The sequence below is a fragment of the Aedes albopictus genome, chromosome 3 (genome assembly GCF_035046485.1).
Source record: "Aedes albopictus strain Foshan chromosome 3, AalbF5, whole genome shotgun sequence".
In the NCBI taxonomy this organism is placed as follows: Eukaryota; Metazoa; Arthropoda; class Insecta; order Diptera; family Culicidae; genus Aedes; species Aedes albopictus.
The window spans coordinates 27,995,933-28,010,487 of record NC_085138.1 but is presented as its reverse complement, the minus strand read 5'-3'; positions in this window follow the sequence as shown (position 1 = coordinate 28,010,487).

Sequence of the window (14,555 nt, the reverse complement as noted above, 5' to 3'; positions counted from 1 at the left end):
AGCCGGCCTTTTGATCCTCAGAAATTCTTCCATCTGGAATTGCTGTAGAAATACTTGAGGATTTCCAACGAGAATTTCTCTCGGGATTTCTTCAAGAATACTTCAGGATTTTTTTCGGAATTCCGCCGGAAATTTATCTTGGAATTCCTTCAGGAAAATCTTTTACATTCCCTTTGTAAAATCTTCCAATAGTTTTTTTGAGAAAATCAAGAGTTGTTTATTTGTTTACCAGCAGTTTCTTCTGGAAATTTCTAAATGTAATAATGGAAATAATTTTAGAAAATAAAACCTAAAGAAAGAAATCCTGGAGGAATTTGTAAAGAAACACCTGCAAATATTGTCCAAGGAGTTTCTGAAAGAAATTTTCAACGAATAACTGAAGGAAGAATAGGAACTCCTGATGCGATACATTTAAGTTCAACTCTCAAAGAAATTACTAATGGAAAATCTGAAAGAATTTCTGAAAAAAAAAGTCTACCATAAATTCGTGAAGAGAAGAAATTCCTTGTAAAATTTTCTGAAGAACACCTGAAATTTTATACATAAGGTTCTTGAGGAAATCGTTGAGCAAAGTCTAATTCGTAGAAATTGTAACCTTTACACTTACCTTAGAAGAAAGAATTATTATTATTATTTATCTTTATTAAAGAGATTTATGCCCGAAATATTCTTTTGAGATATTTTTGTAGAAATACTTTAGGCTTCCTGGAGGAAATGCGGGAGAAATTCCTGGAAGATTTTCTGAAGAAACACCTCAAGAATTCCTTGAGGAATCCCTGGAGGAATTCCTGCCGGATTTTTATGAGGAATTTTCGGACAAATATTTAAGGATTCGTGGAGGAATGTCTGGAGGACCTCCTCGAGAGATTTCTGAAGGATTTTTTTGGGGAATTTCTGAAGAAACTCATGGATGAATCCCAGGAAAAATTCCTGAAGAAATTCTTGGAAAAATTTCTGCAGGAATCCATGAAAGAATCCCTGAAGAAATTCCTCGAGGAATTCCTCGAGGAATTCCTCGAGGAATTCCTGGAAAAGTTCCGGGAGAAATTTCTTAAAATTTTCTGGAGGAACCCGTGGAGGAATTTCTGGAAGAATCCCTAAAGAAAATATTGGAGGAATTGTGGCAAAATTTTCTAAAGAATTTTCTGGAAAAATCCTGTAGAAATTCCTGGAGGATTCCATGGATATTCTCTGGAGGAATTCTTGGAAGAGTTACGGGAGACATTCCTTTAGGATTCTCTGGAGGAAATCTGGCAGGGATTCCTGAAGAGTTTTCTGCAGGAATCCCTGGAGGAATTCCTGGAGGTATTTTTCGAGGGGTTTTGAGGAAATTCTGACAGAAAATCCTGGACAAGGGATTCAACATTTCCTGAAGAGAATCCTTGAGAATTTTCTGGAGGAATCCATGAAGGTATCCCTGAAGGAATTTCTCGAGGAATTCCAGGAGGTATTATTTTAGGATTTTCTGGAGGAATTCCTGGAGGAATTCCTGGAGGAATTCCTGGAGTATTTATTGGAGGAATTCCTGTATGAATTATTAGAGGAATTTCTGGAAAAATATGTTTCCTTTAAGAAATTTCTGGAAGAATCTCTGGAAGAGTTCTTGGATTATTTACTGGATGAATTCCTAAAAAAATATTTGAGGAATTTCTGTATAAGGAATTATTGTGTGAGGCTTCCTGAAGAAATTTCTGGAGGATTGTCTGAAGCAACTCTCCGATGAATTTCTGAAGGAATTCACTAATGAAACCCTGGAGGAATTCCTGAATAAATTCCTGAAATTCCTGGCAGAATCCGTGAAGGATTCCTGAAGAAATTCCATGGAGAAATCCACAGAGGAATCCTTGGAGGAATTTCTAGAGGAATTCCTGGAAGCATTCCGTGAGAAATTTCTTTGGGATATTCTGGAGGAATTAGTTGAGCAATTCCTGGAGGAATCCCTGGAGGTAATATTTGAGGAATTCTGTCAAACATTCCTGAAATATTTTTCCTAGAAGTAATTTCAGGAGGAATCTCTGGAGGAATTCTTGGAGTATTTACTGGAAGAATTTTTGAGAAATTTCTGAAGAAATTCAATAATGACTCCTTGCAGGAGTTCCTGAAGAAATTCCTGGAAAAAATCCTGGAGGATTCCGTGAAGGATTCCTTGGAGGTCTCGTGGAATTCTTCGAGGCAAACATGGGGGAATTCCAAAGAGTTCCAGGAAAAATTCCTTTAGGATTTTCTGGAGGATTTCCTGGAAGAAATCCCTGGAGGAAATATTGGAGGAATTTCTGGAGTAATGTCCGAAGGAACTCCTCGAGGATTTTCTTGAGGAATGTTTTGAAAAATTTCTGAAAAAAAAATCATTGATGAATCCCTGGATGAATTCCTGAAGAAATTCCTGGAAAAAATCATAGAGAAATTCCTGGCGGAATTCCTCGGGGAATTCTTGGAAGAATTTCGGGGGACATTCCTTTAAGATTCTCTGGAGGAACTCTGGCAGAAAATCCTACAGGACTTTCTGGAGGAATGCGTGGATGAATTTCTAGAAGAATTTCTGGAGGGTTTTCTGGAGTTCTGGAAGGAATTCTGGAGGAGTTATTGAGGAATTTCGAAAGATATTTATGAATGAATCCTTGGAGGAATTCCTGAAGAAATTCCATGAGAATTTCTTGGAAAATTTTCTGAAGGAATCAATGGAGGAAACCTTGGAGGAATTCCTGGAAGAGTTCCATGAGAAACTCCTTTAGGATTTTCTGGAGGAATTCGTGGAGTATTTCCTGGAGGAATCTTCGAGCAATTTCTGGAGAAATCTTTGGTGGAATTTCTGGAGAAATTCCTGGCAGAGTTTTTGGGGGGAATTCTTGGAGAAATTCATGCACGTATCCGTGGAGGAATCTCTGTAGATTGCACCAAGGGTTCCGATCAAAATTTTCTATCTAGGAATTCTGACTCAATCTATGAAGTCTTCTCTAATTCTAGCATCACTAATTGGCCAAGATTGAAATTTTTTCACGACATTTTTTTGTATAATTGTTAATTTTCTCGATTTTTTCCATTGTATGTGATACATTTATAACATTTTATAAAAGTAGAGGTAATGACTTCATATAAAAGTTTCGCATTGCCTTAATATCATCACCATCCGAAGCCTTCTTCAGAATCCCAATAGGAAATACTTGACGAGGTAAGCACCATAGCATGTTGAAACCCCTTCTTGGGAATTCATATTGCGTGTAACACCATGATTTTATTTTGCACCATGATCGTATATTTCACAATCATTGTAGTGCCCCCCCCTGAGCTAAAACCCTGCGCACGCTAGTGTTAAAAACTATTTGAGAAGCTCGAGAAGCTGGACAAACTACTTGAAGAGCTTCTCCTAGAAGAACTTCATAACTTTCCATGAACACTCTTGGAGAAACTTTTATAGGAACTTCAAGACGAATTTCTTGAAAAGAAATCCTTGATAAATCTTGGAACGATTCTTTGATATATTTACGAGAAGAACTTTTTTCAGGGACTATCAAAAAAATTCGAGGTGGCTTCAGGGTTCTCGATAAGTTTCAGGTTATTTCAAGAACTAGAACAGGTTCAACAAAGGTTTCAGTGGTGTTTTGAGAGGGTTGAGAGGGCCGCCTTTGGATGTTTTAGAAAACTTTAGGGGTGTTTTCAAGCGTTTCCGGGAATTTTTGGCGTATTTCAGAGGGCCTTGGGGCGTTTTAGGTGGTTTTCAGTGGCATTTCTGGAGGTCTCGTTATCTGCCGAGCATCAGGTGTGACCGAGGTTGGAGAGTGGTAGCTACAAATTGGGTATTATTGATTATGTGTTATATTAGGTTTAGGAGCGATTTCAGGGGCTGAAGAAGTTTGAAGAAGTTCTGGATATTTCACGGGTCGTCAGGAAGTTTCAGGGTATGTCAGTGGATTTTAGAGGCACCTCTGGGGGATGCGAACTCCATCCAACACAGATTGGAAACCGTTTTCTGATGACTGTCATGGTCGACCACAGTTGGTATACCGTAGTGTACTGGATGGAAGAGCCCCAGACAGACTGTTGGAGTACGTCAGATGCGTCGAAATCCTGCTTCGTTTCGTGGATCTGGAGACCGAGATGGCGATGCCAAGTTCCTCGAGCTTGAGTAGGATGAGAAAGAGGCTGTCCCGCAACCGAAGGTTCACGGACGATGAGGTCCACACTGTGTCGCCACCCACAGAATTTGGCGCCAGCGGTTTAACAGCAGGAAATTTGTGAACCCGAAAACGACTCCAGCGAGAATGCGGATAGTGAATGTGAGAAGTTCTACGAAATGAACTCGTCTGAGAAGCATACGAAGAAAAACACCTTTTGGCGATCAAGGATGAACCGGATGATGAAGAAGACGTTCCAGAGAATGCTCCTGAGTCGGAAACACGGAAAAGTTGTTGCAAGTTGCCGAAACGTTTCGAAGACTACGATGTTGGTGTTGCTGCTCACGTGCTGAAGGAACCAGTGAACTACAACGAAGCATGCAAGTCTGATGAGGGAAGATCCTGGAAAAGTGCGATGGACGACGCACATGGTGAACGCAACCTGGGACCTAGTCGACTTGTCTTCCGGCAAGAAGGTGATAGGCAGTCGCTGGGTCTACAAAGCGAAGTTGAGCGAAGTGGGAGAAGTAGCACGATTCAAGGCATGCATCGTAGCACAGGTCCACACGCAGAGAAACGATGTACATTTGATGAAGGCTTTGTCCCTGTCACTCGACAAGCTACATTGAGGACACTTCTGCCACTAGCTGGGAAAGGCACTTGGACGTCAAAACGGTCTATTCGTAGCGCGCCATCGACGAAGAGGTTTCATGCGTCAGCCGCCTATGTACGTTGTGCGCGGCAAACAGTGCTGGAGAGTATGTTCGGCGGATCCGTGTTTGTTCACTATGGCCAGGAACGGTATCAGGATCTACATCATCGTTTACGTCATCCATCTACAGGGGATAGACAAAATGATCGGGACAGGCAAAATTTTCATTTTTCAAAACATGTTCAACTAGCTGTAACTTTTCGAAAAATGCATCAAATATTCTCAAATTTTTACTGTAACTTCATCATCTAGTTGTGTGTCAGTGGTCCAAATTTGGGAAAGATCGGGCCATTCTTCATGAAGTTATAAAGATTCTTGGAAAAGGTAAAATTATCCGATAGGCAACTTTGAGCTGTTATATCTCCGGATTCAATGAACCAAATGCATTGAAATTTTGATCATTTATGACTAATATAATGAGCTAATTTAAAATTCTTAACACGGAAGAAAATTAAAGCGATTAGTTTTGTTTTCTAATAAAACACCAAATTATCCAAAACTTCAACATCGTTACAAAATTTAAGATGCAAATTATAAATCATTTAATTTCCCTCTAATTGACTTATATATAAATGTGTTTTGAGGGAAAGTAAAACATAGCCGCCAACAAATTGAAAAAGTGATGGAATACTTATTAAAATTAGACCAATTTGCTAAAAAATCATGGAAAAAGTAAAATCGCTATAACTTTTTTTCTTGTTAAAAATTTCAAGTTTAGTCAAGCGTTTTTCAGAGCTGATTATATAAGTCATAACTGGTCAAAATTTCATTGCAATCGGTCTATTAAATCCGAAGATATAATAGCTCAAAGTTGGATATCGAATAATTTTACCTTTTTTCAAGAATCTTTATAACTTCGTGAAAAATAACCCGATCTTTCCCAAATTTAGACCACTGATACACAACTAGTTGATGAACTTACAGTAAAAATTTGAGAATAGTTGATGCGGTTCTATACTATTTCCCGGAAAGACATTTCCCGGAAATCATTTCCCGGATACCCCATTTCCCGGAAAGACATTTTCCGGAATAACCCGTTTCCCGGAAAACCATTTTCCGGAATGCTCCATTTCCCGGAATGCTCCATTTCCCGGAAAGGCAGCTCTAGGAACACCTGAGACTTCAGAAGATATTCTAGAATCTTTGAACATGATCTTGTTTTTTGTTTCTTATTACGACTAACTTTATCAGTTGATGATCAATTTCCAGAAAATCGAGCCATAAAACTACATTCTAATTAATTTTTTTTTTCAAGATTGTATAACTTTATAAATTAATGGAACTCAGATTCTCGTTTCAGTTCACTTAACAAAGTAGAGCCCAGCATCGTTGAGTCAATTGGACATATTTTGACTGGCTTTTCAAAAACAAATTGTTCTGCCTTTTCGTCAAAGGCTGTTGTAGGTGCATTTATATAGTTGAACTGCTAACTGCATAGGAGATTTGCCCTTCTTCAATTTACAGGATGTTCTTTCTAACGATGTAACGTTACAGAATTGATTCGCGCCCAATTTATTAATGTTTATTCCATGTGATATTTGTCCTTCTTTAAAAAGGGGCTGTTCTTTCGACCGGAAAGAACAACTCTTTTTTAAGAGAAGGAAAAATATCAGATGGAATTAATAGTTTGGCCACCAATCAAATAGAGGCTTGCATCAAAAATCTAGCCTCATCGAATTCTCATACGATTTGTAAACATTGCCCTCAATTTTTTTTTTTTTTTGAGGGCAAGGACGGCTTTATGGACCAACGCCGAAGGAATGAAAGAGAAAGAGATAATGCTGACGTCACTGTACAAGCTTTGATACGCAACGTTGTAACTAGAAAGAACAGCCTATTAACCCTGAAGCGGTCGCGTCGTGTACTAAGTACACGCCCCATGAAAAATGCATACTTGTGGTATACAACGTGAGCGTGGTGTCGCTGAAGGTGATCGAAGACGCGAGTGCTCGAGGGTTAAATGAAGAAGGGCAGATATCCTATACAGAAAGCAGCAAGTGCATACCAATAAAACACATGGTAACCAACATGTGTTTTATTGCCACTTGATGCTTTCTATATATGAGATTTGCCCTTCTTTATTTAATAGACTGTTCTTTCTAGTTACAACGTTTCGAATTTGATTGCCGGCCAAACTATTAACTCTATCTGATAGTTTTCCTTCTCTTAAAAATGTGTTGTCCTTTCCAGTTACACTGTTACAGAGTTGTTTAATTGCCAAACTGTCAATTGCACCTTTAGAGATTTTCCCTTCTTCTGGCAATAGGCTGTTCTTCCAAGGCCTGTTTCTTGATCGCTTTCGTTTCAATCTTGCCTAATGACCATTTGGCTTAATAATAATGTGGCCAAATGTATTTTCGACCACCATCACTTCAGTTGTTATTTGAAGGGCCTTTACTGACAGCTATATCTCAAGTGTATTTGTGTAAATCGCCCTTAGACCGAATGAGTCGTTAGGCAAAAAGTTAAAGTTGGCATCTTGTTATTTACAGTTTTAAAGGTTTAGTATCAAAAAGCCAAAGAACATACGAGAAAAACAATAAGAGGGCATAAAGTGAGTGCTACAGATAAATTCAATACAATATTCTCTTCTTTGAAGTAGTCACTCAAGTTTTGTCTTCCCCATTTGTTAAATTTCACATTTCGTCTCTCATTTATTTTTTTTTCATTTCAACGTTTTATTTTTGTTTTTTTTTTTGTTCGCGTCTGTTGTTTAGGTTTCAGAGGTGTTGTCAAAAGACTAATATTGACTAATCCGCAACCCACCCATAGAGCTCGCAAAAAGTATGGAGACTTTAAACCAAGAATATGCTGGTTGCAAACTATGCGCAAAATGCAACCGCTACCATTTTATTAGATATCATTCCTTTTTTGTGTTTAGGCTATTTTTTTGAATGTTATCTTTTAGAATTATAGCTGCCCGAAATGTCATTCAAGATTTTCCTTCATTAAACAATGGTTCATTCAAGCTGTAGTCATAAAACTGTCGGCATCATAACTGATAATAATATTATGTTTTCTCGAAGATTTGGAAATGACGCTGAAAGCCTTTCTTCTATGAATACCAACCAAAATGAGTCAATTATTGTGCATTTCATAACAGTTTTCCGGGAAATTTTCCATTCCGGAAAATGGGTTTCCGGGAAATGGGACATTCCGGAAAATGGGTTTCCGGGAAATGGGTCATTCCGGGAAATGTTTTCCGGAAAATGTCTTTCCGGAAAATGATTTTCCGGGAAATGTCATAGAATCAGTTGATGCACTTTTCAAAAAGTTACAGCTATTTGAACATTTTTTGAAAAGTGAAAATTTTGCCTGTGCCGATAATTTTGTCTATCCCCTGTACTCGTTGCTTGCGCAAATGAGGTGGAGATTCGGTGTGTGTACGAAGCTTTGCGGAAGCATGCGAGATCAATTGGCTCGGCGAGGTCTGAGGCTGGAACTATTATGAGATATCGACGTTATCTACAGCGTTAGTGCCAAGAGCTACATCGAGAAACTTGTTGTGAAAGCTGGACTGGACAATGCGAAGATGGCGTAGACACCCATGGACCAAGGATTCCTGAAGGATGCTATGGAGAGCGAAGCGATGGAGGAGAGTTCCAGGTATCGGAGTGCCATCGGCGCACTGATGTAAGTACGTGCCAGTGATGGTGCATGACTGGCCGGTCGCAAAAAGAGTGATCCGTTATTAGAAAAGCATCGTTAATTGGAAGCTGAAGCGAGGAGCGTCGAGACCGAAGAACTTGTTGCGTACTTGGACCACAGAGAACAGACATCCAAGTCCAGTTCCGAAACTGTGTAAGGAATTTAACGGCAATTTGAAATCGGCAACACGAGTGGCAATAGCGTGTCGCTGCAATCGGTTAATTTCCCCTACGAATTTAATTCACCACTTGAAATGTTTCAATTCACCACTGACTGTGGCAATATGGTGTTTGGTGGCGTTAGTGTTGCCATCGTGTATTGGTTTGCAACCATACTCAAGTAAAGATTCAAATCCTTACACAACATTCCGAATGAAATTTGTTCTAGCCTGGATGTCTGTTCTCTGTGCTTGGACGCTAATTGAGGAGACCCACAAACATGTAAGTCAATGTCTGGTGCTTACAATGCTCTTCGACGGAGGTATCGTATCGTGAACAAGTCGTTGGACAAGGATTGTGTAAGCCTGTATTCCATGGAGGCGAAGCTTATCGCTTTGAGAGGAACTTGTCAAGAAGTCTTGTGGATGAGGCGTTTGCTGGATGAGCGAGCAGACGAACGTGACAGTTACCTATGAGGACAACCAAGGCTGTTTTGCCGTCGCGCAATCGGTGAAGATAAACAGAAGGTCGAATCATTCGGAGACTACAAGGACTTGTGCGACCGAAGAATCGTTAAACTGCTGACTATATTGTCAATCCGACGAAATGAGAGCCAACACTAAGTCACTTAGTCCAGGCGGTGAAGGGCCAGCGGTTTTTTATAGTTGCTTGGACTAGAACCTCCGGAAGCTGACTGTTGAAGATGAGTGTTATGAGAACAACAGGTTACCCTTCGGCAGTGCATCTGCCATACCAGAGTAAACCTCATTGGTTCTTATACCGCTTCATTACAACCAACTTTAATTGTTGACATTTGAATACATACCACATTTTAAGAGCACAGCGTGTTTTATTAGTCTGGTCCGACGAATTATCCGACTAAATTATGATCCCGTCGATTTCCTTCCTGCGGACGCGTAATCCCTTATGTAGCAGGTTTCGTCAAGTCCACATGTTCAAGAAGGGTTTTCAGATGTCTTTAGAGTGCTCCAGGGGGTCTCAGAAGGTCTGGGGAGGGCTTTAGAAGTGTTTCAGTGGGCCTCACGGGGTTTCAGGAGCGAGATTCAGGGTTGTCAGGGGATTTTCAGATGGATTTTAAGGGGGTCGCAGAGGATTTCGGAGGCATTACAGGTGGTTGCAGTGGCGCTTCAAAGAGTTTCAGGGGCGTTTGAAGATCTGTTGGGTTCAGGAGATTCAGAAGCTTTCACGGTTTTCCATAAGGCTTCGAGGGATTTCAGGAGCAGTTCTGTGGTGTTTCAGGGATCCCCAGAGAATGTCATGGAGTTTAAGGGGCATTACAGTCTCAGAGGGTTCCTAAGGCATTTCAGGGCATTTTGGGGGCGTTTCAAGGAGTTTCAGAAAATTTCAGAGGTTTTTCAGTTGGTCTTAGAAGCTTCAAGGGTGGGTGTTTAAGGGTTTTTTCAGGTGCGTTTTGGAGTGTTTCAGGTGGTCTCAGAATCTTACGGGAGGGTTTTGGAGGTTTTTTTTCAATGGGTCTAAGACGATTCAAGCAATTTTTGGGATGTCTTAGGGGATTTCATGTGTGGGCTTCGAGTTCTGAATCCTCCTGAAACGCATCTTAAACTCCTTGAAACTCAAATGAAAAATCTCTAAAACAAACCTGAGACTTCTCTAAACCCTACCGGAAGCACGCCCGGAACGCCCCGGAAACCCTCACTAGTGTTGAGGAGTAGCAATTCCGCTATTCGACCTAACTGTCGGAACCCCTTCGATGACAACTGTCAATGTTTTTCTACTTTGCATAACTGTAAATCAATCTAACCTCGTGAATAAAACGTTTCGTATGTACTCCGTAGTTTCTCACTTTTATTCCGGTTAATCACGGCCATACCTGGTTCCCTGATAGGTAATGAGCCCAGTAAACGCGAGTGATTAATCCGCGCGGTTCCGGGAAAGTTAATTCGACGGGAATAGTGAATTTTCTGGAGAAATGGAGGAGGACAGAGAAGTGCATCGTGTGCAGCTGTTTGACGGCACCAATTTCCCCACGTGGAAATATCGGATGGAAGTCGTTCTGGAGGAATATGAACTGCTTGATTTCATTACGATGGAAGCACAGGAGCGGGATGAGTTGGTGGTCAAGGCTGAGGACACGGCACAGGAAAAGGAGCGAAAGGAAAAGGAGATGGAAAGAGTGCGGAAAAGGGAGAGAAAATGCAAATCTCTCATCGTTTCCCGCATAAGTGACAGCCAAATCGAATATGTGCAAGGGCACGATACTCCGAAGGCCATCTGGAGTGCACTTTCTCGTGTGTTCGAGCGTAAAAGTGTAGCAAAGAGGATGCATCTAAGTCGTCAGTTGAAGGAGATCAAGTACGAAGGTGGACCATAGTGGTTTCTGCTTTTAGTAGTGTTGCGTGTACGTACACGCTGCATTACACGAACACCACTTGAGTTACTGGTTGAAAATAGTAAACAAAGATCAGCTGTTCCCAGCAAAATCAAATGGGCATATTTTCAACCAGTAGATTTGCATTAGTGTTCGTGAAACCGCGCTGCGAAACCACTATTGCAGCAGCATTTTCTCCGATACGAATCGCTCGTCCGGCAGCTGCGCGGAATCGGGGCGGTGATGGAAGACGTCGATGTTGTTTGTGGATTGTTGTTGAGCTTGGGTGACGAGTACGCAACTGTAGTTACGACGCTTGAATCGCTGCCAGTCGAGACGCTTACGTTGGAGTTCGCGAAATGCCGGTTGCTGGACCAGGAAATCAAGCAGAACGCATCCGGACCCGTGGGTGCTACAGTGAATCCGGATTCAGCAGCGTTCGGCGGAAGCTCCAAAGGAAGATTTGCAGGAAGCCAGAAGAAAATCAAGTGTTTTTACTGCCAAAAGGTTGGCCATAAAGCATCGGAGTGCCCTGAGAAGAAAGAGAGAGACAAGAAGAAAACGAAACCGGCGGCGAAACCGACCGCCCACTTCTCGGAAGAAAGTAAGGGTGTGTGCTTCGTCAGTGTCGATAACTCGTGTGCGATGAAGAAGATACAGTGGTTCGTAGACTCGGGTGCGTCCGAGCACATAGTAAACAATCGAGACCTTTTCGTGGCTCTAAAACGATTGGAGCGTCCGATGGAGATAGCCGTCGTGAAAGACGGAGAGAGCATCGTCGCGAAGTACTCGGGAACCATTGTTGTGAATTCTGTCGTCGGTAAGAAGAAGATCGAGTGTCAAGTGAAGGACGTACTTTTCGTACCCGAAGCAAGATGTAACCTATTCTCGGTTCGAAAGGTTGAAAGTGCGGGAATGTCGGTAGTTTTCCAGAGCGGGACTGTGAAGGTGTTGAACGGCTCGGAAGTTGTCGCGATCGGTAAGCGTGGTAATTTGCTCTACGAACTTGAGTTTTATGCGGTCGACAAAGCGATGAGTGCGTCATCGTTGTACTCATGTGGCGAAATTCGTAAGTGTGATGAGCTATGGCACCGCCGGTACGGCCATCTCAGCCAAAAGAACTTGATGTGTCTCGCGGAAAACGAAATGGTCGACGGGATGAACAAAACACCGAGATCAAAAGACAGTGATATCGTTATATGTGAGTCGTGCGTTGAAGGCAGACAAACCCGGAAGCCTTTCGAAAAGGGACATGTTGGGAAGCGGTCGTCGAGAGTTCTAGAGCTGGTGCACACAGACGTGTGTGGGCCGGTAACTCCGGTGAGTCATGATGGAGCAAAATACTTCGTGTGTTTCATTGATGACTGGAGTCGCTTTGTGAAGGTGTACCCTATCAAAACGAAGGACGAAGTTCTACAGTGCTTTGAGGAGTATGCGGCCGTTGCAGAGGCGCAGTTCGGGAAACGGATTTCTCGCGTCCGCTGTGACAACGGCGGCGAGTACCGCGGCAGCGCGTTCATCAAGTTTTGCCGCAAGAAAGGAATCCAACTGGAATACACCGTACCCTACACCCCGGAGCAGAACGGGGTCAGCGAACGCATGAACCGGACCTTGGTGGAAAAGGCTCGGTCGATGCTGGCTTATTCCGGAATCGACAAGAAATTTTGGAGTCAAGCGGTAGAAACCGCTGCCTACTTGTCGAATCGAAGCCCGGCGAGCGCAGTGGAACGGAATAAAACACCGTTCGAATTGTGGAGTGGAAACAGGCCCGATATCTCCAACTTGCGTGTTTTCGGTTGCGTTGCGCACTGTCACATTCCTAAGGAGCATCGACGGAAACTCGACAGTAAGTCCTGGAAGGGAACGTTCGTCGGCTACGCCAAAAATGGATACCGCATCTTCAATCCAAAGAGCCAGAAGATTGTAATCGTTCGCGATGTGGTCTTTGACGAGAACGTCGGAGGCGAACTCAACAAAGAACTTGCTACGGGACTGAAGGAGCAACTGGATAGCGGTGGCTTTCCGAGCATTCGACGTAGTGATTCGGAAGATTCGGAACAGCGAGTTGACATTGGCACCGCCGGTGTTGAAGGCCAAATGAGAGAAATCGAAGAAGCATCAGTAACGTCTGAGGAAGATTTCGAAGGATTTACCAGCTGTGACGAACTGCATCTAGGAGAGGAACAAGTGTCGGAAGAAAATCAAGAACCGAATGATGATCCACAAGAACAGCCGTAGCGATGTTGCCGTGTTCGGAAGCCTCCTGTGTGGCAGAAGGATTACAACATGGATTTCGCCGGATTTGCTTTGAGTGCCATCGGATTCGTAGAGGACCTTCCAGATACACTGGAGGAAATGCGGCGGCGTGAGGATTGGCCGGAATGGCAGATCGCCGTGCAGGATGAAATGGACTCGCTAACTCGCAACGGGACATGGACGCTAACACAGCTACCTGCTGGACGGAAGCCAATCTCATGTAAGTGGGTATTTAAAGTGAAGCCAGGTGCGAAAGGCGAACCGAATCGTCTGAAGGCCAGGTTGGTCGCCCGCGGGTTTACCCAGCGATATGGGTATGACTATACCGAAACGTATGCGCCGGTGGCTCGGTTGAATACCCTGCGAGCGGTATTAGCAGTAGCGAACCAACAACAACTGCTAGTACACCAAATGGACGTTCGTACCGCCTTCTTAAATGGTAAGTTAGACGAAGAGATTTTTATGGTCCAGCCCGAAGGGTTTCAGCAGGGACGGGACTTGGTATGTCGCTTGAACCGATCAATTTATGGCCTGAAGCAAGCCTCGCGGGCCTGGAACGAGCGGTTCCACCAGTTCGTGACCAGCATTGGATTCAGGCGCAGTGACAACGATCCGTGCTTGTATATTCGGAGTGTTGGCCAGGAAAAAGTCTTTCTTGTTCTTTATGTCGACGATATGCTTATCATCGGGCCTAACTTGAAGGTGATCCAGATCGTCAAGAAGTTGCTGTCCAAAGAATTCGAGATGGTGGACCTAGGTGCAGTAAGCAGCTTCCTAGGGATGCACATTGAGCGTGACATAAGCGGAAGAATCATGCGGATCGACCAACAATCGTATCTCGAGGGTTTGCTGAAAAAGTTCGGCATGGAGGATTGTCGTCCTGTCGCCACGCCGATGGAGCCCCACTTGAAATTGCAGAAAGGAGAAGAAAGCGAACGTACCGACAAACCCTACCGCGAATTAGTAGGCTGCTTGACACAATGTGATATAAGGAAGGTGAAGAGATCGTTTTGTATCATACACGGCAGCGTACATGTAGTAGTGCATCGTTTGTGTTCACCCATAGCAACCCAAGTCATCTTGACGACGCTTGACGTCATACGGTTTGTTATGCCAATTTCTTTCAAGCGCTGGACTTTCATGTTTAACGCTAAAACAGATTCATACATAGTAGTAGATTTATAACCAATCGAAATTCAAACCTTACGTTTAAAACAAATATCTCATCGCGCTACAAAAATATTAATTTATGCGTATCTTCAAACTGATTTGATCGCTGTACGATAATACTTGCAATTAGGTATCTGAACTAGTATCTG